This window comes from Mytilus trossulus, chromosome 5 (genome assembly GCF_036588685.1).
Source record: "Mytilus trossulus isolate FHL-02 chromosome 5, PNRI_Mtr1.1.1.hap1, whole genome shotgun sequence".
NCBI classification, from domain to species: domain Eukaryota; kingdom Metazoa; phylum Mollusca; class Bivalvia; order Mytilida; family Mytilidae; genus Mytilus; species Mytilus trossulus.
Window position 1 is genome coordinate 18,498,320 of NC_086377.1, and position 25,884 is coordinate 18,524,203.

General features: G+C 38.9%; 62 non-coding genes across 62 annotated transcripts; 20 read left to right on the top strand and 42 right to left on the bottom strand.

Annotated features, from left to right (window-relative positions):
* Positions 1-104: 104 nt before the first annotated feature.
* Trnaa-agc (transfer RNA alanine (anticodon AGC)) lies at positions 105-177 on the bottom strand. The gene has a single exon. It is a non-coding gene; the product is annotated as a tRNA-Ala (tRNA).
* Positions 178-516: 339 nt separating this feature from the next.
* Trnay-gua (transfer RNA tyrosine (anticodon GUA)) lies at positions 517-606 on the bottom strand. The gene is given in 2 exon segments: positions 517-552; positions 572-606. It is a non-coding gene; the product is annotated as a tRNA-Tyr (tRNA).
* Positions 607-913: 307 nt separating this feature from the next.
* On the top strand, positions 914-985 carry Trnad-guc (transfer RNA aspartic acid (anticodon GUC)). The gene has a single exon. It is a non-coding gene; the product is annotated as a tRNA-Asp (tRNA).
* Positions 986-1,359: 374 nt separating this feature from the next.
* On the bottom strand, positions 1,360-1,432 carry Trnaa-agc (transfer RNA alanine (anticodon AGC)). The gene has a single exon. It is a non-coding gene; the product is annotated as a tRNA-Ala (tRNA).
* A 339-nt stretch (positions 1,433-1,771) lies between these two features.
* Positions 1,772-1,863, bottom strand: Trnay-gua (transfer RNA tyrosine (anticodon GUA)). Its single transcript is given in 2 exon segments — positions 1,772-1,807; positions 1,827-1,863. It is a non-coding gene; the product is annotated as a tRNA-Tyr (tRNA).
* A 308-nt stretch (positions 1,864-2,171) lies between these two features.
* Trnad-guc (transfer RNA aspartic acid (anticodon GUC)) lies at positions 2,172-2,243 on the top strand. The gene has a single exon. It is a non-coding gene; the product is annotated as a tRNA-Asp (tRNA).
* A 374-nt stretch (positions 2,244-2,617) lies between these two features.
* On the bottom strand, positions 2,618-2,690 carry Trnaa-agc (transfer RNA alanine (anticodon AGC)). Its single transcript has one exon. It is a non-coding gene; the product is annotated as a tRNA-Ala (tRNA).
* A 339-nt stretch (positions 2,691-3,029) lies between these two features.
* Positions 3,030-3,121, bottom strand: Trnay-gua (transfer RNA tyrosine (anticodon GUA)). The gene is given in 2 exon segments: positions 3,030-3,065; positions 3,085-3,121. It is a non-coding gene; the product is annotated as a tRNA-Tyr (tRNA).
* Positions 3,122-3,429: 308 nt separating this feature from the next.
* Positions 3,430-3,501, top strand: Trnad-guc (transfer RNA aspartic acid (anticodon GUC)). Its single transcript has one exon. It is a non-coding gene; the product is annotated as a tRNA-Asp (tRNA).
* A 374-nt stretch (positions 3,502-3,875) lies between these two features.
* Positions 3,876-3,948, bottom strand: Trnaa-agc (transfer RNA alanine (anticodon AGC)). The gene has a single exon. It is a non-coding gene; the product is annotated as a tRNA-Ala (tRNA).
* Positions 3,949-4,287: 339 nt separating this feature from the next.
* Positions 4,288-4,379, bottom strand: Trnay-gua (transfer RNA tyrosine (anticodon GUA)). Its single transcript is given in 2 exon segments — positions 4,288-4,323; positions 4,343-4,379. It is a non-coding gene; the product is annotated as a tRNA-Tyr (tRNA).
* A 308-nt stretch (positions 4,380-4,687) lies between these two features.
* Trnad-guc (transfer RNA aspartic acid (anticodon GUC)) lies at positions 4,688-4,759 on the top strand. Its single transcript has one exon. It is a non-coding gene; the product is annotated as a tRNA-Asp (tRNA).
* Positions 4,760-5,133: 374 nt separating this feature from the next.
* Positions 5,134-5,206, bottom strand: Trnaa-agc (transfer RNA alanine (anticodon AGC)). The gene has a single exon. It is a non-coding gene; the product is annotated as a tRNA-Ala (tRNA).
* A 339-nt stretch (positions 5,207-5,545) lies between these two features.
* Trnay-gua (transfer RNA tyrosine (anticodon GUA)) lies at positions 5,546-5,637 on the bottom strand. Its single transcript is given in 2 exon segments — positions 5,546-5,581; positions 5,601-5,637. It is a non-coding gene; the product is annotated as a tRNA-Tyr (tRNA).
* A 308-nt stretch (positions 5,638-5,945) lies between these two features.
* On the top strand, positions 5,946-6,017 carry Trnad-guc (transfer RNA aspartic acid (anticodon GUC)). Its single transcript has one exon. It is a non-coding gene; the product is annotated as a tRNA-Asp (tRNA).
* Positions 6,018-6,391: 374 nt separating this feature from the next.
* Trnaa-agc (transfer RNA alanine (anticodon AGC)) lies at positions 6,392-6,464 on the bottom strand. The gene has a single exon. It is a non-coding gene; the product is annotated as a tRNA-Ala (tRNA).
* Positions 6,465-6,803: 339 nt separating this feature from the next.
* Trnay-gua (transfer RNA tyrosine (anticodon GUA)) lies at positions 6,804-6,895 on the bottom strand. The gene is given in 2 exon segments: positions 6,804-6,839; positions 6,859-6,895. It is a non-coding gene; the product is annotated as a tRNA-Tyr (tRNA).
* A 308-nt stretch (positions 6,896-7,203) lies between these two features.
* Trnad-guc (transfer RNA aspartic acid (anticodon GUC)) lies at positions 7,204-7,275 on the top strand. The gene has a single exon. It is a non-coding gene; the product is annotated as a tRNA-Asp (tRNA).
* A 374-nt stretch (positions 7,276-7,649) lies between these two features.
* Positions 7,650-7,722, bottom strand: Trnaa-agc (transfer RNA alanine (anticodon AGC)). The gene has a single exon. It is a non-coding gene; the product is annotated as a tRNA-Ala (tRNA).
* A 339-nt stretch (positions 7,723-8,061) lies between these two features.
* Trnay-gua (transfer RNA tyrosine (anticodon GUA)) lies at positions 8,062-8,153 on the bottom strand. The gene is given in 2 exon segments: positions 8,062-8,097; positions 8,117-8,153. It is a non-coding gene; the product is annotated as a tRNA-Tyr (tRNA).
* Positions 8,154-8,461: 308 nt separating this feature from the next.
* Trnad-guc (transfer RNA aspartic acid (anticodon GUC)) lies at positions 8,462-8,533 on the top strand. Its single transcript has one exon. It is a non-coding gene; the product is annotated as a tRNA-Asp (tRNA).
* Positions 8,534-8,907: 374 nt separating this feature from the next.
* Trnaa-agc (transfer RNA alanine (anticodon AGC)) lies at positions 8,908-8,980 on the bottom strand. Its single transcript has one exon. It is a non-coding gene; the product is annotated as a tRNA-Ala (tRNA).
* A 339-nt stretch (positions 8,981-9,319) lies between these two features.
* Trnay-gua (transfer RNA tyrosine (anticodon GUA)) lies at positions 9,320-9,411 on the bottom strand. Its single transcript is given in 2 exon segments — positions 9,320-9,355; positions 9,375-9,411. It is a non-coding gene; the product is annotated as a tRNA-Tyr (tRNA).
* Positions 9,412-9,719: 308 nt separating this feature from the next.
* On the top strand, positions 9,720-9,791 carry Trnad-guc (transfer RNA aspartic acid (anticodon GUC)). The gene has a single exon. It is a non-coding gene; the product is annotated as a tRNA-Asp (tRNA).
* A 374-nt stretch (positions 9,792-10,165) lies between these two features.
* On the bottom strand, positions 10,166-10,238 carry Trnaa-agc (transfer RNA alanine (anticodon AGC)). The gene has a single exon. It is a non-coding gene; the product is annotated as a tRNA-Ala (tRNA).
* Positions 10,239-10,577: 339 nt separating this feature from the next.
* On the bottom strand, positions 10,578-10,669 carry Trnay-gua (transfer RNA tyrosine (anticodon GUA)). The gene is given in 2 exon segments: positions 10,578-10,613; positions 10,633-10,669. It is a non-coding gene; the product is annotated as a tRNA-Tyr (tRNA).
* Positions 10,670-10,977: 308 nt separating this feature from the next.
* Positions 10,978-11,049, top strand: Trnad-guc (transfer RNA aspartic acid (anticodon GUC)). The gene has a single exon. It is a non-coding gene; the product is annotated as a tRNA-Asp (tRNA).
* A 374-nt stretch (positions 11,050-11,423) lies between these two features.
* Positions 11,424-11,496, bottom strand: Trnaa-agc (transfer RNA alanine (anticodon AGC)). Its single transcript has one exon. It is a non-coding gene; the product is annotated as a tRNA-Ala (tRNA).
* A 339-nt stretch (positions 11,497-11,835) lies between these two features.
* Trnay-gua (transfer RNA tyrosine (anticodon GUA)) lies at positions 11,836-11,927 on the bottom strand. Its single transcript is given in 2 exon segments — positions 11,836-11,871; positions 11,891-11,927. It is a non-coding gene; the product is annotated as a tRNA-Tyr (tRNA).
* A 308-nt stretch (positions 11,928-12,235) lies between these two features.
* On the top strand, positions 12,236-12,307 carry Trnad-guc (transfer RNA aspartic acid (anticodon GUC)). The gene has a single exon. It is a non-coding gene; the product is annotated as a tRNA-Asp (tRNA).
* Positions 12,308-12,681: 374 nt separating this feature from the next.
* Positions 12,682-12,754, bottom strand: Trnaa-agc (transfer RNA alanine (anticodon AGC)). The gene has a single exon. It is a non-coding gene; the product is annotated as a tRNA-Ala (tRNA).
* A 339-nt stretch (positions 12,755-13,093) lies between these two features.
* Positions 13,094-13,185, bottom strand: Trnay-gua (transfer RNA tyrosine (anticodon GUA)). Its single transcript is given in 2 exon segments — positions 13,094-13,129; positions 13,149-13,185. It is a non-coding gene; the product is annotated as a tRNA-Tyr (tRNA).
* Positions 13,186-13,493: 308 nt separating this feature from the next.
* Trnad-guc (transfer RNA aspartic acid (anticodon GUC)) lies at positions 13,494-13,565 on the top strand. Its single transcript has one exon. It is a non-coding gene; the product is annotated as a tRNA-Asp (tRNA).
* A 374-nt stretch (positions 13,566-13,939) lies between these two features.
* Trnaa-agc (transfer RNA alanine (anticodon AGC)) lies at positions 13,940-14,012 on the bottom strand. The gene has a single exon. It is a non-coding gene; the product is annotated as a tRNA-Ala (tRNA).
* Positions 14,013-14,351: 339 nt separating this feature from the next.
* Positions 14,352-14,443, bottom strand: Trnay-gua (transfer RNA tyrosine (anticodon GUA)). The gene is given in 2 exon segments: positions 14,352-14,387; positions 14,407-14,443. It is a non-coding gene; the product is annotated as a tRNA-Tyr (tRNA).
* Positions 14,444-14,751: 308 nt separating this feature from the next.
* Trnad-guc (transfer RNA aspartic acid (anticodon GUC)) lies at positions 14,752-14,823 on the top strand. The gene has a single exon. It is a non-coding gene; the product is annotated as a tRNA-Asp (tRNA).
* Positions 14,824-15,197: 374 nt separating this feature from the next.
* On the bottom strand, positions 15,198-15,270 carry Trnaa-agc (transfer RNA alanine (anticodon AGC)). Its single transcript has one exon. It is a non-coding gene; the product is annotated as a tRNA-Ala (tRNA).
* A 339-nt stretch (positions 15,271-15,609) lies between these two features.
* Trnay-gua (transfer RNA tyrosine (anticodon GUA)) lies at positions 15,610-15,701 on the bottom strand. Its single transcript is given in 2 exon segments — positions 15,610-15,645; positions 15,665-15,701. It is a non-coding gene; the product is annotated as a tRNA-Tyr (tRNA).
* A 308-nt stretch (positions 15,702-16,009) lies between these two features.
* Positions 16,010-16,081, top strand: Trnad-guc (transfer RNA aspartic acid (anticodon GUC)). Its single transcript has one exon. It is a non-coding gene; the product is annotated as a tRNA-Asp (tRNA).
* A 374-nt stretch (positions 16,082-16,455) lies between these two features.
* On the bottom strand, positions 16,456-16,528 carry Trnaa-agc (transfer RNA alanine (anticodon AGC)). Its single transcript has one exon. It is a non-coding gene; the product is annotated as a tRNA-Ala (tRNA).
* Positions 16,529-16,867: 339 nt separating this feature from the next.
* On the bottom strand, positions 16,868-16,959 carry Trnay-gua (transfer RNA tyrosine (anticodon GUA)). Its single transcript is given in 2 exon segments — positions 16,868-16,903; positions 16,923-16,959. It is a non-coding gene; the product is annotated as a tRNA-Tyr (tRNA).
* Positions 16,960-17,267: 308 nt separating this feature from the next.
* Trnad-guc (transfer RNA aspartic acid (anticodon GUC)) lies at positions 17,268-17,339 on the top strand. Its single transcript has one exon. It is a non-coding gene; the product is annotated as a tRNA-Asp (tRNA).
* A 374-nt stretch (positions 17,340-17,713) lies between these two features.
* Positions 17,714-17,786, bottom strand: Trnaa-agc (transfer RNA alanine (anticodon AGC)). Its single transcript has one exon. It is a non-coding gene; the product is annotated as a tRNA-Ala (tRNA).
* A 339-nt stretch (positions 17,787-18,125) lies between these two features.
* Trnay-gua (transfer RNA tyrosine (anticodon GUA)) lies at positions 18,126-18,217 on the bottom strand. Its single transcript is given in 2 exon segments — positions 18,126-18,161; positions 18,181-18,217. It is a non-coding gene; the product is annotated as a tRNA-Tyr (tRNA).
* Positions 18,218-18,525: 308 nt separating this feature from the next.
* Trnad-guc (transfer RNA aspartic acid (anticodon GUC)) lies at positions 18,526-18,597 on the top strand. The gene has a single exon. It is a non-coding gene; the product is annotated as a tRNA-Asp (tRNA).
* A 374-nt stretch (positions 18,598-18,971) lies between these two features.
* On the bottom strand, positions 18,972-19,044 carry Trnaa-agc (transfer RNA alanine (anticodon AGC)). The gene has a single exon. It is a non-coding gene; the product is annotated as a tRNA-Ala (tRNA).
* A 339-nt stretch (positions 19,045-19,383) lies between these two features.
* Positions 19,384-19,475, bottom strand: Trnay-gua (transfer RNA tyrosine (anticodon GUA)). Its single transcript is given in 2 exon segments — positions 19,384-19,419; positions 19,439-19,475. It is a non-coding gene; the product is annotated as a tRNA-Tyr (tRNA).
* A 308-nt stretch (positions 19,476-19,783) lies between these two features.
* On the top strand, positions 19,784-19,855 carry Trnad-guc (transfer RNA aspartic acid (anticodon GUC)). The gene has a single exon. It is a non-coding gene; the product is annotated as a tRNA-Asp (tRNA).
* A 374-nt stretch (positions 19,856-20,229) lies between these two features.
* On the bottom strand, positions 20,230-20,302 carry Trnaa-agc (transfer RNA alanine (anticodon AGC)). Its single transcript has one exon. It is a non-coding gene; the product is annotated as a tRNA-Ala (tRNA).
* A 339-nt stretch (positions 20,303-20,641) lies between these two features.
* Positions 20,642-20,733, bottom strand: Trnay-gua (transfer RNA tyrosine (anticodon GUA)). Its single transcript is given in 2 exon segments — positions 20,642-20,677; positions 20,697-20,733. It is a non-coding gene; the product is annotated as a tRNA-Tyr (tRNA).
* Positions 20,734-21,041: 308 nt separating this feature from the next.
* Positions 21,042-21,113, top strand: Trnad-guc (transfer RNA aspartic acid (anticodon GUC)). The gene has a single exon. It is a non-coding gene; the product is annotated as a tRNA-Asp (tRNA).
* A 374-nt stretch (positions 21,114-21,487) lies between these two features.
* Positions 21,488-21,560, bottom strand: Trnaa-agc (transfer RNA alanine (anticodon AGC)). The gene has a single exon. It is a non-coding gene; the product is annotated as a tRNA-Ala (tRNA).
* Positions 21,561-21,899: 339 nt separating this feature from the next.
* Positions 21,900-21,991, bottom strand: Trnay-gua (transfer RNA tyrosine (anticodon GUA)). Its single transcript is given in 2 exon segments — positions 21,900-21,935; positions 21,955-21,991. It is a non-coding gene; the product is annotated as a tRNA-Tyr (tRNA).
* A 308-nt stretch (positions 21,992-22,299) lies between these two features.
* On the top strand, positions 22,300-22,371 carry Trnad-guc (transfer RNA aspartic acid (anticodon GUC)). The gene has a single exon. It is a non-coding gene; the product is annotated as a tRNA-Asp (tRNA).
* Positions 22,372-22,745: 374 nt separating this feature from the next.
* Positions 22,746-22,818, bottom strand: Trnaa-agc (transfer RNA alanine (anticodon AGC)). Its single transcript has one exon. It is a non-coding gene; the product is annotated as a tRNA-Ala (tRNA).
* Positions 22,819-23,157: 339 nt separating this feature from the next.
* Trnay-gua (transfer RNA tyrosine (anticodon GUA)) lies at positions 23,158-23,249 on the bottom strand. Its single transcript is given in 2 exon segments — positions 23,158-23,193; positions 23,213-23,249. It is a non-coding gene; the product is annotated as a tRNA-Tyr (tRNA).
* A 308-nt stretch (positions 23,250-23,557) lies between these two features.
* Trnad-guc (transfer RNA aspartic acid (anticodon GUC)) lies at positions 23,558-23,629 on the top strand. Its single transcript has one exon. It is a non-coding gene; the product is annotated as a tRNA-Asp (tRNA).
* Positions 23,630-24,003: 374 nt separating this feature from the next.
* On the bottom strand, positions 24,004-24,076 carry Trnaa-agc (transfer RNA alanine (anticodon AGC)). The gene has a single exon. It is a non-coding gene; the product is annotated as a tRNA-Ala (tRNA).
* Positions 24,077-24,415: 339 nt separating this feature from the next.
* Trnay-gua (transfer RNA tyrosine (anticodon GUA)) lies at positions 24,416-24,507 on the bottom strand. Its single transcript is given in 2 exon segments — positions 24,416-24,451; positions 24,471-24,507. It is a non-coding gene; the product is annotated as a tRNA-Tyr (tRNA).
* Positions 24,508-24,815: 308 nt separating this feature from the next.
* Positions 24,816-24,887, top strand: Trnad-guc (transfer RNA aspartic acid (anticodon GUC)). Its single transcript has one exon. It is a non-coding gene; the product is annotated as a tRNA-Asp (tRNA).
* Positions 24,888-25,261: 374 nt separating this feature from the next.
* Positions 25,262-25,334, bottom strand: Trnaa-agc (transfer RNA alanine (anticodon AGC)). Its single transcript has one exon. It is a non-coding gene; the product is annotated as a tRNA-Ala (tRNA).
* A 339-nt stretch (positions 25,335-25,673) lies between these two features.
* Positions 25,674-25,765, bottom strand: Trnay-gua (transfer RNA tyrosine (anticodon GUA)). The gene is given in 2 exon segments: positions 25,674-25,709; positions 25,729-25,765. It is a non-coding gene; the product is annotated as a tRNA-Tyr (tRNA).
* Between the last annotated feature and the right edge of the window lie 119 nt (positions 25,766-25,884).

Sequence of the window (25,884 nt, forward strand, 5' to 3'; positions counted from 1 at the left end):
CTCGAATCGACACAATTTCCTTATTTCGTTCATATCAGACTCTATTCATTTTCAATGCTGAAAGACTACCGAAAAATTGAGTATTGGCGACATTCAAAAATTAATGGAGGACCCGGGCATCGATCCCGGTACCTCTCGCATGCTAAGCGAGCGCTCTACCATGTGAGCTAGTCCCCCTCTTGGGTAATATGTCATTAAATAACGCCTTTATGCGTACAGATGTCATTCAGTCACTTTATCGGTTCTAACTACAGTTCAAAGTAGTCTCGAGAGCTACATTTGTAGACAATGAGAAATAGGTGATCAAGGAAAAGCCAATCAAGGATCTAATGAAGATTTATTTATATTTAGCACAATTACGTGATATGCCTACAAATGCTTTGGCGGTCTGTCGTTAAAACAAAATGAATAAGGTTGAAACGTCGTACATGCATAAAAAGCCGCTAATGTAATGTGCATTAGCTAAAATTCCTTGAACAATGGTAATATTTGAGAGTGAAATGGGACCAAAAAATATCCCGTGAGGCGGAGTCGAACCACCGACCTAGAGATGTCAGACTTTCTCATTCCACTACAGTCTCCCGCTCTACCAACTGAGCTCACGGGGTCTGTATACAAATGGTTAAAATTGAGGATTTATACGTATTTGGATGTATTGTACATTTAGTAATAAAAACCAAAAAAGCGCCATCAATTGAATCTGAAACATATATTAGGGGAAGGAGGGGCGATAATTCATTATGATATTTCAATTTGGCAAGAGTAGCAGAGAAAACAAATAAGTAGAATGACGGATCGGTTGCGCTTAACATATCGCCTACAGCAATCAATACTCTGAATTTGCGGATGCGTTCAATATATTAACAAGATACCAGTGAGCGTTAAGTACCTAAAAATGATGGTCGTTACTAAGTCCTCGGTAGTATAGTGGTTAGTATCCCCGCCTGTCACGCGGGAGACCGGGGTTCGATTCCCCGCCGGGGAGGACATTATTTTTTACTTGGCTTTGGATTTTCATTCTTTAATTGTCAATTTGACCGGTATAGTAACACCGGATAATACCTGTGTAAGGGTTTGAAACCAATCCACTAAATCTGACTATCACTGCATCATTAATCCTTTATGACAGATTATTTACTCATTATTATAATACATCCCGAATGTGGTGAACGAGTCGAACTAATCACATTAAAATAAACATGAGAATGTCAATGAATGAAGGATTCTTGTAACATGTGTAAGGGCAGGACATACACTCGAATCGACACAATTTCCTTATTTCGTTCATATCAGACTCTATTCATTTTCAATGCTGAAAGACTACCGAAAAATTGAGTATTGGCGACATTCAAAAATTAATGGAGGACCCGGGCATCGATCCCGGTACCTCTCGCATGCTAAGCGAGCGCTCTACCATGTGAGCTAGTCCCCCTCTTGGGTAATATGTCATTAAATAACGCCTTTATGCGTACAGATGTCATTCAGTCACTTTATCGGTTCTAACTACAGTTCAAAGTAGTCTCGAGAGCTACATTTGTAGACAATGAGAAATAGGTGATCAAGGAAAAGCCAATCAAGGATCTAATGAAGATTTATTTATATTTAGCACAATTACGTGATATGCCTACAAATGCTTTGGCGGTCTGTCGTTAAAACAAAATGAATAAGGTTGAAACGTCGTACATGCATAAAAAGCCGCTAATGTAATGTGCATTAGCTAAAATTCCTTGAACAATGGTAATATTTGAGAGTGAAATGGGACCAAAAAATATCCCGTGAGGCGGAGTCGAACCACCGACCTAGAGATGTCAGACTTTCTCATTCCACTACAGTCTCCCGCTCTACCAACTGAGCTATCACGGGGTCTGTATACAAATGGTTAAAATTGAGGATTTATACGTATTTGGATGTATTGTACATTTAGTAATAAAAACCAAAAAAAGCGCCATCAATTGAATCTGAAACATATATTAGGGGAAGGAGGGGCGATAATTCATTATGATATTTCAATTTGGCAAGAGTAGCAGAGAAAACAAATAAGTAGAATGACGGATCGGTTGCGCTTAACATATCGCCTACAGCAATCAATACTCTGAATTTGCGGATGCGTTCAATATATTAACAAGATACCAGTGAGCGTTAAGTACCTAAAAATGATGGTCGTTACTAAGTCCTCGGTAGTATAGTGGTTAGTATCCCCGCCTGTCACGCGGGAGACCGGGGTTCGATTCCCCGCCGGGGAGGACATTATTTTTTACTTGGCTTTGGATTTTCATTCTTTAATTGTCAATTTGACCGGTATAGTAACACCGGATAATACCTGTGTAAGGGTTTGAAACCAATCCACTAAATCTGACTATCACTGCATCATTAATCCTTTATGACAGATTATTTACTCATTATTATAATACATCCCGAATGTGGTGAACGAGTCGAACTAATCACATTAAAATAAACATGAGAATGTCAATGAATGAAGGATTCTTGTAACATGTGTAAGGGCAGGACATACACTCGAATCGACACAATTTCCTTATTTCGTTCATATCAGACTCTATTCATTTTCAATGCTGAAAGACTACCGAAAAATTGAGTATTGGCGACATTCAAAAATTAATGGAGGACCCGGGCATCGATCCCGGTACCTCTCGCATGCTAAGCGAGCGCTCTACCATGTGAGCTAGTCCCCCTCTTGGGTAATATGTCATTAAATAACGCCTTTATGCGTACAGATGTCATTCAGTCACTTTATCGGTTCTAACTACAGTTCAAAGTAGTCTCGAGAGCTACATTTGTAGACAATGAGAAATAGGTGATCAAGGAAAAGCCAATCAAGGATCTAATGAAGATTTATTTATATTTAGCACAATTACGTGATATGCCTACAAATGCTTTGGCGGTCTGTCGTTAAAACAAAATGAATAAGGTTGAAACGTCGTACATGCATAAAAAGCCGCTAATGTAATGTGCATTAGCTAAAATTCCTTGAACAATGGTAATATTTGAGAGTGAAATGGGACCAAAAAATATCCCGTGAGGCGGAGTCGAACCACCGACCTAGAGATGTCAGACTTTCTCATTCCACTACAGTCTCCCGCTCTACCAACTGAGCTATCACGGGGTCTGTATACAAATGGTTAAAATTGAGGATTTATACGTATTTGGATGTATTGTACATTTAGTAATAAAAACCAAAAAAAGCGCCATCAATTGAATCTGAAACATATATTAGGGGAAGGAGGGGCGATAATTCATTATGATATTTCAATTTGGCAAGAGTAGCAGAGAAAACAAATAAGTAGAATGACGGATCGGTTGCGCTTAACATATCGCCTACAGCAATCAATACTCTGAATTTGCGGATGCGTTCAATATATTAACAAGATACCAGTGAGCGTTAAGTACCTAAAAATGATGGTCGTTACTAAGTCCTCGGTAGTATAGTGGTTAGTATCCCCGCCTGTCACGCGGGAGACCGGGGTTCGATTCCCCGCCGGGGAGGACATTATTTTTTACTTGGCTTTGGATTTTCATTCTTTAATTGTCAATTTGACCGGTATAGTAACACCGGATAATACCTGTGTAAGGGTTTGAAACCAATCCACTAAATCTGACTATCACTGCATCATTAATCCTTTATGACAGATTATTTACTCATTATTATAATACATCCCGAATGTGGTGAACGAGTCGAACTAATCACATTAAAATAAACATGAGAATGTCAATGAATGAAGGATTCTTGTAACATGTGTAAGGGCAGGACATACACTCGAATCGACACAATTTCCTTATTTCGTTCATATCAGACTCTATTCATTTTCAATGCTGAAAGACTACCGAAAAATTGAGTATTGGCGACATTCAAAAATTAATGGAGGACCCGGGCATCGATCCCGGTACCTCTCGCATGCTAAGCGAGCGCTCTACCATGTGAGCTAGTCCCCCTCTTGGGTAATATGTCATTAAATAACGCCTTTATGCGTACAGATGTCATTCAGTCACTTTATCGGTTCTAACTACAGTTCAAAGTAGTCTCGAGAGCTACATTTGTAGACAATGAGAAATAGGTGATCAAGGAAAAGCCAATCAAGGATCTAATGAAGATTTATTTATATTTAGCACAATTACGTGATATGCCTACAAATGCTTTGGCGGTCTGTCGTTAAAACAAAATGAATAAGGTTGAAACGTCGTACATGCATAAAAAGCCGCTAATGTAATGTGCATTAGCTAAAATTCCTTGAACAATGGTAATATTTGAGAGTGAAATGGGACCAAAAAATATCCCGTGAGGCGGAGTCGAACCACCGACCTAGAGATGTCAGACTTTCTCATTCCACTACAGTCTCCCGCTCTACCAACTGAGCTATCACGGGGTCTGTATACAAATGGTTAAAATTGAGGATTTATACGTATTTGGATGTATTGTACATTTAGTAATAAAAACCAAAAAAAGCGCCATCAATTGAATCTGAAACATATATTAGGGGAAGGAGGGGCGATAATTCATTATGATATTTCAATTTGGCAAGAGTAGCAGAGAAAACAAATAAGTAGAATGACGGATCGGTTGCGCTTAACATATCGCCTACAGCAATCAATACTCTGAATTTGCGGATGCGTTCAATATATTAACAAGATACCAGTGAGCGTTAAGTACCTAAAAATGATGGTCGTTACTAAGTCCTCGGTAGTATAGTGGTTAGTATCCCCGCCTGTCACGCGGGAGACCGGGGTTCGATTCCCCGCCGGGGAGGACATTATTTTTTACTTGGCTTTGGATTTTCATTCTTTAATTGTCAATTTGACCGGTATAGTAACACCGGATAATACCTGTGTAAGGGTTTGAAACCAATCCACTAAATCTGACTATCACTGCATCATTAATCCTTTATGACAGATTATTTACTCATTATTATAATACATCCCGAATGTGGTGAACGAGTCGAACTAATCACATTAAAATAAACATGAGAATGTCAATGAATGAAGGATTCTTGTAACATGTGTAAGGGCAGGACATACACTCGAATCGACACAATTTCCTTATTTCGTTCATATCAGACTCTATTCATTTTCAATGCTGAAAGACTACCGAAAAATTGAGTATTGGCGACATTCAAAAATTAATGGAGGACCCGGGCATCGATCCCGGTACCTCTCGCATGCTAAGCGAGCGCTCTACCATGTGAGCTAGTCCCCCTCTTGGGTAATATGTCATTAAATAACGCCTTTATGCGTACAGATGTCATTCAGTCACTTTATCGGTTCTAACTACAGTTCAAAGTAGTCTCGAGAGCTACATTTGTAGACAATGAGAAATAGGTGATCAAGGAAAAGCCAATCAAGGATCTAATGAAGATTTATTTATATTTAGCACAATTACGTGATATGCCTACAAATGCTTTGGCGGTCTGTCGTTAAAACAAAATGAATAAGGTTGAAACGTCGTACATGCATAAAAAGCCGCTAATGTAATGTGCATTAGCTAAAATTCCTTGAACAATGGTAATATTTGAGAGTGAAATGGGACCAAAAAATATCCCGTGAGGCGGAGTCGAACCACCGACCTAGAGATGTCAGACTTTCTCATTCCACTACAGTCTCCCGCTCTACCAACTGAGCTATCACGGGGTCTGTATACAAATGGTTAAAATTGAGGATTTATACGTATTTGGATGTATTGTACATTTAGTAATAAAAACCAAAAAAAGCGCCATCAATTGAATCTGAAACATATATTAGGGGAAGGAGGGGCGATAATTCATTATGATATTTCAATTTGGCAAGAGTAGCAGAGAAAACAAATAAGTAGAATGACGGATCGGTTGCGCTTAACATATCGCCTACAGCAATCAATACTCTGAATTTGCGGATGCGTTCAATATATTAACAAGATACCAGTGAGCGTTAAGTACCTAAAAATGATGGTCGTTACTAAGTCCTCGGTAGTATAGTGGTTAGTATCCCCGCCTGTCACGCGGGAGACCGGGGTTCGATTCCCCGCCGGGGAGGACATTATTTTTTACTTGGCTTTGGATTTTCATTCTTTAATTGTCAATTTGACCGGTATAGTAACACCGGATAATACCTGTGTAAGGGTTTGAAACCAATCCACTAAATCTGACTATCACTGCATCATTAATCCTTTATGACAGATTATTTACTCATTATTATAATACATCCCGAATGTGGTGAACGAGTCGAACTAATCACATTAAAATAAACATGAGAATGTCAATGAATGAAGGATTCTTGTAACATGTGTAAGGGCAGGACATACACTCGAATCGACACAATTTCCTTATTTCGTTCATATCAGACTCTATTCATTTTCAATGCTGAAAGACTACCGAAAAATTGAGTATTGGCGACATTCAAAAATTAATGGAGGACCCGGGCATCGATCCCGGTACCTCTCGCATGCTAAGCGAGCGCTCTACCATGTGAGCTAGTCCCCCTCTTGGGTAATATGTCATTAAATAACGCCTTTATGCGTACAGATGTCATTCAGTCACTTTATCGGTTCTAACTACAGTTCAAAGTAGTCTCGAGAGCTACATTTGTAGACAATGAGAAATAGGTGATCAAGGAAAAGCCAATCAAGGATCTAATGAAGATTTATTTATATTTAGCACAATTACGTGATATGCCTACAAATGCTTTGGCGGTCTGTCGTTAAAACAAAATGAATAAGGTTGAAACGTCGTACATGCATAAAAAGCCGCTAATGTAATGTGCATTAGCTAAAATTCCTTGAACAATGGTAATATTTGAGAGTGAAATGGGACCAAAAAATATCCCGTGAGGCGGAGTCGAACCACCGACCTAGAGATGTCAGACTTTCTCATTCCACTACAGTCTCCCGCTCTACCAACTGAGCTATCACGGGGTCTGTATACAAATGGTTAAAATTGAGGATTTATACGTATTTGGATGTATTGTACATTTAGTAATAAAAACCAAAAAAAGCGCCATCAATTGAATCTGAAACATATATTAGGGGAAGGAGGGGCGATAATTCATTATGATATTTCAATTTGGCAAGAGTAGCAGAGAAAACAAATAAGTAGAATGACGGATCGGTTGCGCTTAACATATCGCCTACAGCAATCAATACTCTGAATTTGCGGATGCGTTCAATATATTAACAAGATACCAGTGAGCGTTAAGTACCTAAAAATGATGGTCGTTACTAAGTCCTCGGTAGTATAGTGGTTAGTATCCCCGCCTGTCACGCGGGAGACCGGGGTTCGATTCCCCGCCGGGGAGGACATTATTTTTTACTTGGCTTTGGATTTTCATTCTTTAATTGTCAATTTGACCGGTATAGTAACACCGGATAATACCTGTGTAAGGGTTTGAAACCAATCCACTAAATCTGACTATCACTGCATCATTAATCCTTTATGACAGATTATTTACTCATTATTATAATACATCCCGAATGTGGTGAACGAGTCGAACTAATCACATTAAAATAAACATGAGAATGTCAATGAATGAAGGATTCTTGTAACATGTGTAAGGGCAGGACATACACTCGAATCGACACAATTTCCTTATTTCGTTCATATCAGACTCTATTCATTTTCAATGCTGAAAGACTACCGAAAAATTGAGTATTGGCGACATTCAAAAATTAATGGAGGACCCGGGCATCGATCCCGGTACCTCTCGCATGCTAAGCGAGCGCTCTACCATGTGAGCTAGTCCCCCTCTTGGGTAATATGTCATTAAATAACGCCTTTATGCGTACAGATGTCATTCAGTCACTTTATCGGTTCTAACTACAGTTCAAAGTAGTCTCGAGAGCTACATTTGTAGACAATGAGAAATAGGTGATCAAGGAAAAGCCAATCAAGGATCTAATGAAGATTTATTTATATTTAGCACAATTACGTGATATGCCTACAAATGCTTTGGCGGTCTGTCGTTAAAACAAAATGAATAAGGTTGAAACGTCGTACATGCATAAAAAGCCGCTAATGTAATGTGCATTAGCTAAAATTCCTTGAACAATGGTAATATTTGAGAGTGAAATGGGACCAAAAAATATCCCGTGAGGCGGAGTCGAACCACCGACCTAGAGATGTCAGACTTTCTCATTCCACTACAGTCTCCCGCTCTACCAACTGAGCTATCACGGGGTCTGTATACAAATGGTTAAAATTGAGGATTTATACGTATTTGGATGTATTGTACATTTAGTAATAAAAACCAAAAAAAGCGCCATCAATTGAATCTGAAACATATATTAGGGGAAGGAGGGGCGATAATTCATTATGATATTTCAATTTGGCAAGAGTAGCAGAGAAAACAAATAAGTAGAATGACGGATCGGTTGCGCTTAACATATCGCCTACAGCAATCAATACTCTGAATTTGCGGATGCGTTCAATATATTAACAAGATACCAGTGAGCGTTAAGTACCTAAAAATGATGGTCGTTACTAAGTCCTCGGTAGTATAGTGGTTAGTATCCCCGCCTGTCACGCGGGAGACCGGGGTTCGATTCCCCGCCGGGGAGGACATTATTTTTTACTTGGCTTTGGATTTTCATTCTTTAATTGTCAATTTGACCGGTATAGTAACACCGGATAATACCTGTGTAAGGGTTTGAAACCAATCCACTAAATCTGACTATCACTGCATCATTAATCCTTTATGACAGATTATTTACTCATTATTATAATACATCCCGAATGTGGTGAACGAGTCGAACTAATCACATTAAAATAAACATGAGAATGTCAATGAATGAAGGATTCTTGTAACATGTGTAAGGGCAGGACATACACTCGAATCGACACAATTTCCTTATTTCGTTCATATCAGACTCTATTCATTTTCAATGCTGAAAGACTACCGAAAAATTGAGTATTGGCGACATTCAAAAATTAATGGAGGACCCGGGCATCGATCCCGGTACCTCTCGCATGCTAAGCGAGCGCTCTACCATGTGAGCTAGTCCCCCTCTTGGGTAATATGTCATTAAATAACGCCTTTATGCGTACAGATGTCATTCAGTCACTTTATCGGTTCTAACTACAGTTCAAAGTAGTCTCGAGAGCTACATTTGTAGACAATGAGAAATAGGTGATCAAGGAAAAGCCAATCAAGGATCTAATGAAGATTTATTTATATTTAGCACAATTACGTGATATGCCTACAAATGCTTTGGCGGTCTGTCGTTAAAACAAAATGAATAAGGTTGAAACGTCGTACATGCATAAAAAGCCGCTAATGTAATGTGCATTAGCTAAAATTCCTTGAACAATGGTAATATTTGAGAGTGAAATGGGACCAAAAAATATCCCGTGAGGCGGAGTCGAACCACCGACCTAGAGATGTCAGACTTTCTCATTCCACTACAGTCTCCCGCTCTACCAACTGAGCTATCACGGGGTCTGTATACAAATGGTTAAAATTGAGGATTTATACGTATTTGGATGTATTGTACATTTAGTAATAAAAACCAAAAAAAGCGCCATCAATTGAATCTGAAACATATATTAGGGGAAGGAGGGGCGATAATTCATTATGATATTTCAATTTGGCAAGAGTAGCAGAGAAAACAAATAAGTAGAATGACGGATCGGTTGCGCTTAACATATCGCCTACAGCAATCAATACTCTGAATTTGCGGATGCGTTCAATATATTAACAAGATACCAGTGAGCGTTAAGTACCTAAAAATGATGGTCGTTACTAAGTCCTCGGTAGTATAGTGGTTAGTATCCCCGCCTGTCACGCGGGAGACCGGGGTTCGATTCCCCGCCGGGGAGGACATTATTTTTTACTTGGCTTTGGATTTTCATTCTTTAATTGTCAATTTGACCGGTATAGTAACACCGGATAATACCTGTGTAAGGGTTTGAAACCAATCCACTAAATCTGACTATCACTGCATCATTAATCCTTTATGACAGATTATTTACTCATTATTATAATACATCCCGAATGTGGTGAACGAGTCGAACTAATCACATTAAAATAAACATGAGAATGTCAATGAATGAAGGATTCTTGTAACATGTGTAAGGGCAGGACATACACTCGAATCGACACAATTTCCTTATTTCGTTCATATCAGACTCTATTCATTTTCAATGCTGAAAGACTACCGAAAAATTGAGTATTGGCGACATTCAAAAATTAATGGAGGACCCGGGCATCGATCCCGGTACCTCTCGCATGCTAAGCGAGCGCTCTACCATGTGAGCTAGTCCCCCTCTTGGGTAATATGTCATTAAATAACGCCTTTATGCGTACAGATGTCATTCAGTCACTTTATCGGTTCTAACTACAGTTCAAAGTAGTCTCGAGAGCTACATTTGTAGACAATGAGAAATAGGTGATCAAGGAAAAGCCAATCAAGGATCTAATGAAGATTTATTTATATTTAGCACAATTACGTGATATGCCTACAAATGCTTTGGCGGTCTGTCGTTAAAACAAAATGAATAAGGTTGAAACGTCGTACATGCATAAAAAGCCGCTAATGTAATGTGCATTAGCTAAAATTCCTTGAACAATGGTAATATTTGAGAGTGAAATGGGACCAAAAAATATCCCGTGAGGCGGAGTCGAACCACCGACCTAGAGATGTCAGACTTTCTCATTCCACTACAGTCTCCCGCTCTACCAACTGAGCTATCACGGGGTCTGTATACAAATGGTTAAAATTGAGGATTTATACGTATTTGGATGTATTGTACATTTAGTAATAAAAACCAAAAAAAGCGCCATCAATTGAATCTGAAACATATATTAGGGGAAGGAGGGGCGATAATTCATTATGATATTTCAATTTGGCAAGAGTAGCAGAGAAAACAAATAAGTAGAATGACGGATCGGTTGCGCTTAACATATCGCCTACAGCAATCAATACTCTGAATTTGCGGATGCGTTCAATATATTAACAAGATACCAGTGAGCGTTAAGTACCTAAAAATGATGGTCGTTACTAAGTCCTCGGTAGTATAGTGGTTAGTATCCCCGCCTGTCACGCGGGAGACCGGGGTTCGATTCCCCGCCGGGGAGGACATTATTTTTTACTTGGCTTTGGATTTTCATTCTTTAATTGTCAATTTGACCGGTATAGTAACACCGGATAATACCTGTGTAAGGGTTTGAAACCAATCCACTAAATCTGACTATCACTGCATCATTAATCCTTTATGACAGATTATTTACTCATTATTATAATACATCCCGAATGTGGTGAACGAGTCGAACTAATCACATTAAAATAAACATGAGAATGTCAATGAATGAAGGATTCTTGTAACATGTGTAAGGGCAGGACATACACTCGAATCGACACAATTTCCTTATTTCGTTCATATCAGACTCTATTCATTTTCAATGCTGAAAGACTACCGAAAAATTGAGTATTGGCGACATTCAAAAATTAATGGAGGACCCGGGCATCGATCCCGGTACCTCTCGCATGCTAAGCGAGCGCTCTACCATGTGAGCTAGTCCCCCTCTTGGGTAATATGTCATTAAATAACGCCTTTATGCGTACAGATGTCATTCAGTCACTTTATCGGTTCTAACTACAGTTCAAAGTAGTCTCGAGAGCTACATTTGTAGACAATGAGAAATAGGTGATCAAGGAAAAGCCAATCAAGGATCTAATGAAGATTTATTTATATTTAGCACAATTACGTGATATGCCTACAAATGCTTTGGCGGTCTGTCGTTAAAACAAAATGAATAAGGTTGAAACGTCGTACATGCATAAAAAGCCGCTAATGTAATGTGCATTAGCTAAAATTCCTTGAACAATGGTAATATTTGAGAGTGAAATGGGACCAAAAAATATCCCGTGAGGCGGAGTCGAACCACCGACCTAGAGATGTCAGACTTTCTCATTCCACTACAGTCTCCCGCTCTACCAACTGAGCTATCACGGGGTCTGTATACAAATGGTTAAAATTGAGGATTTATACGTATTTGGATGTATTGTACATTTAGTAATAAAAACCAAAAAAAGCGCCATCAATTGAATCTGAAACATATATTAGGGGAAGGAGGGGCGATAATTCATTATGATATTTTAATTTGGCAAGAGTAGCAGAGAAAACAAATAAGTAGAATGACGGATCGGTTGCGCTTAACATATCGCCTACAGCAATCAATACTCTGAATTTGCGGATGCGTTCAATATATTAACAAGATACCAGTGAGCGTTAAGTACCTAAAAATGATGGTCGTTACTAAGTCCTCGGTAGTATAGTGGTTAGTATCCCCGCCTGTCACGCGGGAGACCGGGGTTCGATTCCCCGCCGGGGAGGACATTATTTTTTACTTGGCTTTGGATTTTCATTCTTTAATTGTCAATTTGACCGGTATAGTAACACCGGATAATACCTGTGTAAGGGTTTGAAACCAATCCACTAAATCTGACTATCACTGCATCATTAATCCTTTATGACAGATTATTTACTCATTATTATAATACATCCCGAATGTGGTGAACGAGTCGAACTAATCACATTAAAATAAACATGAGAATGTCAATGAATGAAGGATTCTTGTAACATGTGTAAGGGCAGGACATACACTCGAATCGACACAATTTCCTTATTTCGTTCATATCAGACTCTATTCATTTTCAATGCTGAAAGACTACCGAAAAATTGAGTATTGGCGACATTCAAAAATTAATGGAGGACCCGGGCATCGATCCCGGTACCTCTCGCATGCTAAGCGAGCGCTCTACCATGTGAGCTAGTCCCCCTCTTGGGTAATATGTCATTAAATAACGCCTTTATGCGTACAGATGTCATTCAGTCACTTTATCGGTTCTAACTACAGTTCAAAGTAGTCTCGAGAGCTACATTTGTAGACAATGAGAAATAGGTGATCAAGGAAAAGCCAATCAAGGATCTAATGAAGATTTATTTATATTTAGCACAATTACGTGATATGCCTACAAATGCTTTGGCGGTCTGTCGTTAAAACAAAATGAATAAGGTTGAAACGTCGTACATGCATAAAAAGCCGCTAATGTAATGTGCATTAGCTAAAATTCCTTGAACAATGGTAATATTTGAGAGTGAAATGGGACCAAAAAATATCCCGTGAGGCGGAGTCGAACCACCGACCTAGAGATGTCAGACTTTCTCATTCCACTACAGTCTCCCGCTCTACCAACTGAGCTATCACGGGGTCTGTATACAAATGGTTAAAATTGAGGATTTATACGTATTTGGATGTATTGTACATTTAGTAATAAAAACCAAAAAAAGCGCCATCAATTGAATCTGAAACATATATTAGGGGAAGGAGGGGCGATAATTCATTATGATATTTCAATTTGGCAAGAGTAGCAGAGAAAACAAATAAGTAGAATGACGGATCGGTTGCGCTTAACATATCGCCTACAGCAATCAATACTCTGAATTTGCGGATGCGTTCAATATATTAACAAGATACCAGTGAGCGTTAAGTACCTAAAAATGATGGTCGTTACTAAGTCCTCGGTAGTATAGTGGTTAGTATCCCCGCCTGTCACGCGGGAGACCGGGGTTCGATTCCCCGCCGGGGAGGACATTATTTTTTACTTGGCTTTGGATTTTCATTCTTTAATTGTCAATTTGACCGGTATAGTAACACCGGATAATACCTGTGTAAGGGTTTGAAACCAATCCACTAAATCTGACTATCACTGCATCATTAATCCTTTATGACAGATTATTTACTCATTATTATAATACATCCCGAATGTGGTGAACGAGTCGAACTAATCACATTAAAATAAACATGAGAATGTCAATGAATGAAGGATTCTTGTAACATGTGTAAGGGCAGGACATACACTCGAATCGACACAATTTCCTTATTTCGTTCATATCAGACTCTATTCATTTTCAATGCTGAAAGACTACCGAAAAATTGAGTATTGGCGACATTCAAAAATTAATGGAGGACCCGGGCATCGATCCCGGTACCTCTCGCATGCTAAGCGAGCGCTCTACCATGTGAGCTAGTCCCCCTCTTGGGTAATATGTCATTAAATAACGCCTTTATGCGTACAGATGTCATTCAGTCACTTTATCGGTTCTAACTACAGTTCAAAGTAGTCTCGAGAGCTACATTTGTAGACAATGAGAAATAGGTGATCAAGGAAAAGCCAATCAAGGATCTAATGAAGATTTATTTATATTTAGCACAATTACGTGATATGCCTACAAATGCTTTGGCGGTCTGTCGTTAAAACAAAATGAATAAGGTTGAAACGTCGTACATGCATAAAAAGCCGCTAATGTAATGTGCATTAGCTAAAATTCCTTGAACAATGGTAATATTTGAGAGTGAAATGGGACCAAAAAATATCCCGTGAGGCGGAGTCGAACCACCGACCTAGAGATGTCAGACTTTCTCATTCCACTACAGTCTCCCGCTCTACCAACTGAGCTATCACGGGGTCTGTATACAAATGGTTAAAATTGAGGATTTATACGTATTTGGATGTATTGTACATTTAGTAATAAAAACCAAAAAAAGCGCCATCAATTGAATCTGAAACATATATTAGGGGAAGGAGGGGCGATAATTCATTATGATATTTCAATTTGGCAAGAGTAGCAGAGAAAACAAATAAGTAGAATGACGGATCGGTTGCGCTTAACATATCGCCTACAGCAATCAATACTCTGAATTTGCGGATGCGTTCAATATATTAACAAGATACCAGTGAGCGTTAAGTACCTAAAAATGATGGTCGTTACTAAGTCCTCGGTAGTATAGTGGTTAGTATCCCCGCCTGTCACGCGGGAGACCGGGGTTCGATTCCCCGCCGGGGAGGACATTATTTTTTACTTGGCTTTGGATTTTCATTCTTTAATTGTCAATTTGACCGGTATAGTAACACCGGATAATACCTGTGTAAGGGTTTGAAACCAATCCACTAAATCTGACTATCACTGCATCATTAATCCTTTATGACAGATTATTTACTCATTATTATAATACATCCCGAATGTGGTGAACGAGTCGAACTAATCACATTAAAATAAACATGAGAATGTCAATGAATGAAGGATTCTTGTAACATGTGTAAGGGCAGGACATACACTCGAATCGACACAATTTCCTTATTTCGTTCATATCAGACTCTATTCATTTTCAATGCTGAAAGACTACCGAAAAATTGAGTATTGGCGACATTCAAAAATTAATGGAGGACCCGGGCATCGATCCCGGTACCTCTCGCATGCTAAGCGAGCGCTCTACCATGTGAGCTAGTCCCCCTCTTGGGTAATATGTCATTAAATAACGCCTTTATGCGTACAGATGTCATTCAGTCACTTTATCGGTTCTAACTACAGTTCAAAGTAGTCTCGAGAGCTACATTTGTAGACAATGAGAAATAGGTGATCAAGGAAAAGCCAATCAAGGATCTAATGAAGATTTATTTATATTTAGCACAATTACGTGATATGCCTACAAATGCTTTGGCGGTCTGTCGTTAAAACAAAATGAATAAGGTTGAAACGTCGTACATGCATAAAAAGCCGCTAATGTAATGTGCATTAGCTAAAATTCCTTGAACAATGGTAATATTTGAGAGTGAAATGGGACCAAAAAATATCCCGTGAGGCGGAGTCGAACCACCGACCTAGAGATGTCAGACTTTCTCATTCCACTACAGTCTCCCGCTCTACCAACTGAGCTATCACGGGGTCTGTATACAAATGGTTAAAATTGAGGATTTATACGTATTTGGATGTATTGTACATTTAGTAATAAAAACCAAAAAAAGCGCCATCAATTGAATCTGAAACATATATTAGGGGAAGGAGGGGCGATAATTCATTATGATATTTCAATTTGGCAAGAGTAGCAGAGAAAACAAATAAGTAGAATGACGGATCGGTTGCGCTTAACATATCGCCTACAGCAATCAATACTCTGAATTTGCGGATGCGTTCAATATATTAACAAGATACCAGTGAGCGTTAAGTACCTAAAAATGATGGTCGTTACTAAGTCCTCGGTAGTATAGTGGTTAGTATCCCCGCCTGTCACGCGGGAGACCGGGGTTCGATTCCCCGCCGGGGAGGACATTATTTTTTACTTGGCTTTGGATTTTCATTCTTTAATTGTCAATTTGACCGGTATAGTAACACCGGATAATACCTGTGTAAGGGTTTGAAACCAATCCACTAAATCTGACTATCACTGCATCATTAATCCTTTATGACAGATTATTTACTCATTATTATAATACATCCCGAATGTGGTGAACGAGTCGAACTAATCACATTAAAATAAACATGAGAATGTCAATGAATGAAGGATTCTTGTAACATGTGTAAGGGCAGGACATACACTCGAATCGACACAATTTCCTTATTTCGTTCATATCAGACTCTATTCATTTTCAATGCTGAAAGACTACCGAAAAATTGAGTATTGGCGACATTCAAAAATTAATGGAGGACCCGGGCATCGATCCCGGTACCTCTCGCATGCTAAGCGAGCGCTCTACCATGTGAGCTAGTCCCCCTCTTGGGTAATATGTCATTAAATAACGCCTTTATGCGTACAGATGTCATTCAGTCACTTTATCGGTTCTAACTACAGTTCAAAGTAGTCTCGAGAGCTACATTTGTAGACAATGAGAAATAGGTGATCAAGGAAAAGCCAATCAAGGATCTAATGAAGATTTATTTATATTTAGCACAATTACGTGATATGCCTACAAATGCTTTGGCGGTCTGTCGTTAAAACAAAATGAATAAGGTTGAAACGTCGTACATGCATAAAAAGCCGCTAATGTAATGTGCATTAGCTAAAATTCCTTGAACAATGGTAATATTTGAGAGTGAAATGGGACCAAAAAATATCCCGTGAGGCGGAGTCGAACCACCGACCTAGAGATGTCAGACTTTCTCATTCCACTACAGTCTCCCGCTCTACCAACTGAGCTATCACGGGGTCTGTATACAAATGGTTAAAATTGAGGATTTATACGTATTTGGATGTATTGTACATTTAGTAATAAAAACCAAAAAAAGCGCCATCAATTGAATCTGAAACATATATTAGGGGAAGGAGGGGCGATAATTCATTATGATATTTCAATTTGGCAAGAGTAGCAGAGAAAACAAATAAGTAGAATGACGGATCGGTTGCGCTTAACATATCGCCTACAGCAATCAATACTCTGAATTTGCGGATGCGTTCAATATATTAACAAGATACCAGTGAGCGTTAAGTACCTAAAAATGATGGTCGTTACTAAGTCCTCGGTAGTATAGTGGTTAGTATCCCCGCCTGTCACGCGGGAGATCGGGGTTCGATTCCCCGCCGGGGAGGACATTATTTTTTACTTGGCTTTGGATTTTCATTCTTTAATTGTCAATTTGACCGGTATAGTAACACCGGATAATACCTGTGTAAGGGTTTGAAACCAATCCACTAAATCTGACTATCACTGCATCATTAATCCTTTATGACAGATTATTTACTCATTATTATAATACATCCCGAATGTGGTGAACGAGTCGAACTAATCACATTAAAATAAACATGAGAATGTCAATGAATGAAGGATTCTTGTAACATGTGTAAGGGCAGGACATACACTCGAATCGACACAATTTCCTTATTTCGTTCATATCAGACTCTATTCATTTTCAATGCTGAAAGACTACCGAAAAATTGAGTATTGGCGACATTCAAAAATTAATGGAGGACCCGGGCATCGATCCCGGTACCTCTCGCATGCTAAGCGAGCGCTCTACCATGTGAGCTAGTCCCCCTCTTGGGTAATATGTCATTAAATAACGCCTTTATGCGTACAGATGTCATTCAGTCACTTTATCGGTTCTAACTACAGTTCAAAGTAGTCTCGAGAGCTACATTTGTAGACAATGAGAAATAGGTGATCAAGGAAAAGCCAATCAAGGATCTAATGAAGATTTATTTATATTTAGCACAATTACGTGATATGCCTACAAATGCTTTGGCGGTCTGTCGTTAAAACAAAATGAATAAGGTTGAAACGTCGTACATGCATAAAAAGCCGCTAATGTAATGTGCATTAGCTAAAATTCCTTGAACAATGGTAATATTTGAGAGTGAAATGGGACCAAAAAATATCCCGTGAGGCGGAGTCGAACCACCGACCTAGAGATGTCAGACTTTCTCATTCCACTACAGTCTCCCGCTCTACCAACTGAGCTATCACGGGGTCTGTATACAAATGGTTAAAATTGAGGATTTATACGTATTTGGATGTATTGTACATTTAGTAATAAAAACCAAAAAAAGCGCCATCAATTGAATCTGAAACATATATTAGGGGAAGGAGGGGCGATAATTCATTATGATATTTCAATTTGGCAAGAGTAGCAGAGAAAACAAATAAGTAGAATGACGGATCGGTTGCGCTTAACATATCGCCTACAGCAATCAATACTCTGAATTTGCGGATGCGTTCAATATATTAACAAGATACCAGTGAGCGTTAAGTACCTAAAAATGATGGTCGTTACTAAGTCCTCGGTAGTATAGTGGTTAGTATCCCCGCCTGTCACGCGGGAGACCGGGGTTCGATTCCCCGCCGGGGAGGACATTATTTTTTACTTGGCTTTGGATTTTCATTCTTTAATTGTCAATTTGACCGGTATAGTAACACCGGATAATACCTGTGTAAGGGTTTGAAACCAATCCACTAAATCTGACTATCACTGCATCATTAATCCTTTATGACAGATTATTTACTCATTATTATAATACATCCCGAATGTGGTGAACGAGTCGAACTAATCACATTAAAATAAACATGAGAATGTCAATGAATGAAGGATTCTTGTAACATGTGTAAGGGCAGGACATACACTCGAATCGACACAATTTCCTTATTTCGTTCATATCAGACTCTATTCATTTTCAATGCTGAAAGACTACCGAAAAATTGAGTATTGGCGACATTCAAAAATTAATGGAGGACCCGGGCATCGATCCCGGTACCTCTCGCATGCTAAGCGAGCGCTCTACCATGTGAGCTAGTCCCCCTCTTGGGTAATATGTCATTAAATAACGCCTTTATGCGTACAGATGTCATTCAGTCACTTTATCGGTTCTAACTACAGTTCAAAGTAGTCTCGAGAGCTACATTTGTAGACAATGAGAAATAGGTGATCAAGGAAAAGCCAATCAAGGATCTAATGAAGATTTATTTATATTTAGCACAATTACGTGATATGCCTACAAATGCTTTGGCGGTCTGTCGTTAAAACAAAATGAATAAGGTTGAAACGTCGTACATGCATAAAAAGCCGCTAATGTAATGTGCATTAGCTAAAATTCCTTGAACAATGGTAATATTTGAGAGTGAAATGGGACCAAAAAATATCCCGTGAGGCGGAGTCGAACCACCGACCTAGAGATGTCAGACTTTCTCATTCCACTACAGTCTCCCGCTCTACCAACTGAGCTATCACGGGGTCTGTATACAAATGGTTAAAATTGAGGATTTATACGTATTTGGATGTATTGTACATTTAGTAATAAAAACCAAAAAAAGCGCCATCAATTGAATCTGAAACATATATTAGGGGAAGGAGGGGCGATAATTCATTATGATATTTCAATTTGGCAAGAGTAGCAGAGAAAACAAATAAGTAGAATGACGGATCGGTTGCGCTTAACATATCGCCTACAGCAATCAATACTCTGAATTTGCGGATGCGTTCAATATATTAACAAGATACCAGTGAGCGTTAAGTACCTAAAAATGATGGTCGTTACTAAGTCCTCGGTAGTATAGTGGTTAGTATCCCCGCCTGTCACGCGGGAGACCGGGGTTCGATTCCCCGCCGGGGAGGACATTATTTTTTACTTGGCTTTGGATTTTCATTCTTTAATTGTCAATTTGACCGGTATAGTAACACCGGATAATACCTGTGTAAGGGTTTGAAACCAATCCACTAAATCTGACTATCACTGCATCATTAATCCTTTATGACAGATTATTTACTCATTATTATAATACATCCCGAATGTGGTGAACGAGTCGAACTAATCACATTAAAATAAACATGAGAATGTCAATGAATGAAGGATTCTTGTAACATGTGTAAGGGCAGGACATACACTCGAATCGACACAATTTCCTTATTTCGTTCATATCAGACTCTATTCATTTTCAATGCTGAAAGACTACCGAAAAATTGAGTATTGGCGACATTCAAAAATTAATGGAGGACCCGGGCATCGATCCCGGTACCTCTCGCATGCTAAGCGAGCGCTCTACCATGTGAGCTAGTCCCCCTCTTGGGTAATATGTCATTAAATAACGCCTTTATGCGTACAGATGTCATTCAGTCACTTTATCGGTTCTAACTACAGTTCAAAGTAGTCTCGAGAGCTACATTTGTAGACAATGAGAAATAGGTGATCAAGGAAAAGCCAATCAAGGATCTAATGAAGATTTATTTATATTTAGCACAATTACGTGATATGCCTACAAATGCTTTGGCGGTCTGTCGTTAAAACAAAATGAATAAGGTTGAAACGTCGTACATGCATAAAAAGCCGCTAATGTAATGTGCATTAGCTAAAATTCCTTGAACAATGGTAATATTTGAGAGTGAAATGGGACCAAAAAATATCCCGTGAGGCGGAGTCGAACCACCGACCTAGAGATGTCAGACTTTCTCATTCCACTACAGTCTCCCGCTCTACCAACTGAGCTATCACGGGGTCTGTATACAAATGGTTAAAATTGAGGATTTATACGTATTTGGATGTATTGTACATTTAGTAATAAAAACCAAAAAAAGCGCCATCAATTGAATCTGAAACATATATTAGGGGAAGGAGGGGCGATAATTCATTATGATATTTCAATTTGGCAAGAGTAGCAGAGAAAACAAATAAGTAGAATGACGGATCGGTTGCGCTTAACATATCGCCTACAGCAATCAATACTCTGAATTTGCGGATGCGTTCAATATATTAACAAGATACCAGTGAGCGTTAAGTACCTAAAAATGATGGTCGTTACTAAGTCCTCGGTAGTATAGTGGTTAGTATCCCCGCCTGTCACGCGGGAGACCGGGGTTCGATTCCCCGCCGGGGAGGACATTATTTTTTACTTGGCTTTGGATTTTCATTCTTTAATTGTCAATTTGACCGGTATAGTAACACCGGATAATACCTGTGTAAGGGTTTGAAACCAATCCACTAAATCTGACTATCACTGCATCATTAATCCTTTATGACAGATTATTTACTCATTATTATAATACATCCCGAATGTGGTGAACGAGTCGAACTAATCACATTAAAATAAACATGAGAATGTCAATGAATGAAGGATTCTTGTAACATGTGTAAGGGCAGGACATACACTCGAATCGACACAATTTCCTTATTTCGTTCATATCAGACTCTATTCATTTTCAATGCTGAAAGACTACCGAAAAATTGAGTATTGGCGACATTCAAAAATTAATGGAGGACCCGGGCATCGATCCCGGTACCTCTCGCATGCTAAGCGAGCGCTCTACCATGTGAGCTAGTCCCCCTCTTGGGTAATATGTCATTAAATAACGCCTTTATGCGTACAGATGTCATTCAGTCACTTTATCGGTTCTAACTACAGTTCAAAGTAGTCTCGAGAGCTACATTTGTAGACAATGAGAAATAGGTGATCAAGGAAAAGCCAATCAAGGATCTAATGAAGATTTATTTATATTTAGCACAATTACGTGATATGCCTACAAATGCTTTGGCGGTCTGTCGTTAAAACAAAATGAATAAGGTTGAAACGTCGTACATGCATAAAAAGCCGCTAATGTAATGTGCATTAGCTAAAATTCCTTGAACAATGGTAATATTTGAGAGTGAAATGGGACCAAAAAATATCCCGTGAGGCGGAGTCGAACCACCGACCTAGAGATGTCAGACTTTCTCATTCCACTACAGTCTCCCGCTCTACCAACTGAGCTATCACGGGGTCTGTATACAAATGGTTAAAATTGAGGATTTATACGTATTTGGATGTATTGTACATTTAGTAATAAAAACCAAAAAAAGCGCCATCAATTGAATCTGAAACATATATTAGGGGAAGGAGGGGCGATAATTCATTATGATATTTCAATTTGGCAAGAGTAGCAGAGAAAACAAATAAGTAGAATGACGGATCGGTTGCGCTTAACATATCGCCTACAGCAATCAATACTCTGAATTTGCGGATGCGTTCAATATATTAACAAGATACCAGTGAGCGTTAAGTACCTAAAAATGATGGTCGTTACTAAGTCCTCGGTAGTATAGTGGTTAGTATCCCCGCCTGTCACGCGGGAGACCGGGGTTCGATTCCCCGCCGGGGAGGACATTATTTTTTACTTGGCTTTGGATTTTCATTCTTTAATTGTCAATTTGACCGGTATAGTAACACCGGATAATACCTGTGTAAGGGTTTGAAACCAATCCACTAAATCTGACTATCACTGCATCATTAATCCTTTATGACAGATTATTTACTCATTATTATAATACATCCCGAATGTGGTGAACGAGTCGAACTAATCACATTAAAATAAACATGAGAATGTCAATGAATGAAGGATTCTTGTAACATGTGTAAGGGCAGGACATACACTCGAATCGACACAATTTCCTTATTTCGTTCATATCAGACTCTATTCATTTTCAATGCTGAAAGACTACCGAAAAATTGAGTATTGGCGACATTCAAAAATTAATGGAGGACCCGGGCATCGATCCCGGTACCTCTCGCATGCTAAGCGAGCGCTCTACCATGTGAGCTAGTCCCCCTCTTGGGTAATATGTCATTAAATAACGCCTTTATGCGTACAGATGTCATTCAGTCACTTTATCGGTTCTAACTACAGTTCAAAGTAGTCTCGAGAGCTACATTTGTAGACAATGAGAAATAGGTGATCAAGGAAAAGCCAATCAAGGATCTAATGAAGATTTATTTATATTTAGCACAATTACGTGATATGCCTACAAATGCTTTGGCGGTCTGTCGTTAAAACAAAATGAATAAGGTTGAAACGTCGTACATGCATAAAAAGCCGCTAATGTAATGTGCATTAGCTAAAATTCCTTGAACAATGGTAATATTTGAGAGTGAAATGGGACCAAAAAATATCCCGTGAGGCGGAGTCGAACCACCGACCTAGAGATGTCAGACTTTCTCATTCCACTACAGTCTCCCGCTCTACCAACTGAGCTATCACGGGGTCTGTATACAAATGGTTAAAATTGAGGATTTATACGTATTTGGATGTATTGTACATTTAGTAATAAAAACCAAAAAAAGCGCCATCAATTGAATCTGAAACATATATTAGGGGAAGGAGGGGCGATAATTCATTATGATATTTCAATTTGGCAAGAGTAGCAGAGAAAACAAATAAGTAGAATGACGGATCGGTTGCGCTTAACATATCGCCTACAGCAATCAATACTCTGAATTTGCGGATGCGTTCAATATATTAACAAGATACCAGTGAGCGTTAAGTACCTAAAAATGATGGTCGTTACTAAGTCCTCGGTAGTATAGTGGTTAGTATCCCCGCCTGTCACGCGGGAGACCGGGGTTCGATTCCCCGCCGGGGAGGACATTATTTTTTACTTGGCTTTGGATTTTCATTCTTTAATTGTCAATTTGACCGGTATAGTAACACCGGATAATACCTGTGTAAGGGTTTGAAACCAATCCACTAAATCTGACTATCACTGCATCATTAATCCTTTATGACAGATTATTTACTCATTATTATAATACATCCCGAATGTGGTGAACGAGTCGAACTAATCACATTAAAATAAACATGAGAATGTCAATGAATGAAGGATTCTTGTAACATGTGTAAGGGCAGGACATACACTCGAATCGACACAATTTCCTTATTTCGTTCATATCAGACTCTATTCATTTTCAATGCTGAAAGACTACCGAAAAATTGAGTATTGGCGACATTCAAAAATTAATGGAGGACCCGGGCATCGATCCCGGTACCTCTCGCATGCTAAGCGAGCGCTCTACCATGTGAGCTAGTCCCCCTCTTGGGTAATATGTCATTAAATAACGCCTTTATGCGTACAGATGTCATTCAGTCACTTTATCGGTTCTAACTACAGTTCAAAGTAGTCTCGAGAGCTACATTTGTAGACAATGAGAAATAGGTGATCAAGGAAAAGCCAATCAAGGATCTAATGAAGATTTATTTATATTTAGCACAATTACGTGATATGCCTACAAATGCTTTGGCGGTCTGTCGTTAAAACAAAATGAATAAGGTTGAAACGTCGTACATGCATAAAAAGCCGCTAATGTAATGTGCATTAGCTAAAATTCCTTGAACAATGGTAATATTTGAGAGTGAAATGGGACCAAAAAATATCCCGTGAGGCGGAGTCGAACCACCGACCTAGAGATGTCAGACTTTCTCATTCCACTACAGTCTCCCGCTCTACCAACTGAGCTATCACGGGGTCTGTATACAAATGGTTAAAATTGAGGATTTATACGTATTTGGATGTATTGTACATTTAGTAATAAAAACCAAAAAAAGCGCCATCAATTGAATCTGAAACATATATTAGGGGAAGGAGGGGCGATAATTCATTATGATATTTCAATTTGGCAAGAGTAGCAGAGAAAACAAATAAGTAGAATGACGGATCGGTTGCGCTTAACATATCGCCTACAGCAATCAATACTCTGAATTTGCGGATGCGTTCAATATATTAACAAGATACCAGTGAGCGTTAAGTACCTAAAAATGATGGTCGTTACTAAGTCCTCGGTAGTATAGTGGTTAGTATCCCCGCCTGTCACGCGGGAGACCGGGGTTCGATTCCCCGCCGGGGAGGACATTATTTTTTACTTGGCTTTGGATTTTCATTCTTTAATTGTCAATTTGACCGGTATAGTAACACCGGATAATACCTGTGTAAGGGTTTGAAACCAATCCACTAAATCTGACTATCACTGCATCATTAATCCTTTATGACAGATTATTTACTCATTATTATAATACATCCCGAATGTGGTGAACGAGTCGAACTAATCACATTAAAATAAACATGAGAATGTCAATGAATGAAGGATTCTTGTAACATGTGTAAGGGCAGGACATACACTCGAATCGACACAATTTCCTTATTTCGTTCATATCAGACTCTATTCATTTTCAATGCTGAAAGACTACCGAAAAATTGAGTATTGGCGACATTCAAAAATTAATGGAGGACCCGGGCATCGATCCCGGTACCTCTCGCATGCTAAGCGAGCGCTCTACCATGTGAGCTAGTCCCCCTCTTGGGTAATATGTCATTAAATAACGCCTTTATGCGTACAGATGTCATTCAGTCACTTTATCGGTTCTAACTACAGTTCAAAGTAGTCTCGAGAGCTACATTTGTAGACAATGAGAAATAGGTGATCAAGGAAAAGCCAATCAAGGATCTAATGAAGATTTATTTATATTTAGCACAATTACGTGATATGCCTACAAATGCTTTGGCGGTCTGTCGTTAAAACAAAATGAATAAGGTTGAAACGTCGTACATGCATAAAAAGCCGCTAATGTAATGTGCATTAGCTAAAATTCCTTGAACAATGGTAATATTTGAGAGTGAAATGGGACCAAAAAATATCCCGTGAGGCGGAGTCGAACCACCGACCTAGAGATGTCAGACTTTCTCATTCCACTACAGTCTCCCGCTCTACCAACTGAGCTATCACGGGGTCTGTATACAAATGGTTAAAATTGAGGATTTATACGTATTTGGATGTATTGTACATTTAGTAATAAAAACCAAAAAAAGCGCCATCAATTGAATCTGAAACATATATTAGGGGAAGGA